Source organism: Penaeus monodon, chromosome 29 (assembly GCF_015228065.2).
Source record: "Penaeus monodon isolate SGIC_2016 chromosome 29, NSTDA_Pmon_1, whole genome shotgun sequence".
Lineage (NCBI taxonomy): Eukaryota > Metazoa > Arthropoda > Malacostraca > Decapoda > Penaeidae > Penaeus > Penaeus monodon.
In genome coordinates this window covers 23873249-23873635 of record NC_051414.1, presented here as the reverse complement: position 1 = coordinate 23873635, position 387 = coordinate 23873249, and positions in this window count along the sequence as shown.

Here is a 387-nt window from a genome sequence, read left to right as displayed (position 1 = left end):
CCAATGGAAAACCAGCGACAACGTATGTATATTGCAGTAATGTACTTCTGATGCTATGCGCAAACGTTCAGCCTTGCAATAATATAAAAAAATTTCAAAAATTTTTGAAGCGTCGAGTTGGCGCTATCTGATTGCTTTTGATTTTTGTCTTGATGCTTTGTATATGTATATGTAAATAATACTCTTATTCTTTACCTCCTTGTTTCCCTTTTGCCAGAAGGGAGCATTAAGAAAAAAGAAAAGCACGGAAGCATTAAATGTTCGACTGCACGGTCCATCATGAATTAAGAAAAGAAACTGAGGTTATAAATTAGGCAAACCCGATTTCAAACGGTTATTTTGATGTTCTTATTCGAGAAAAAAATACATTCAAACATTGCAAACTTC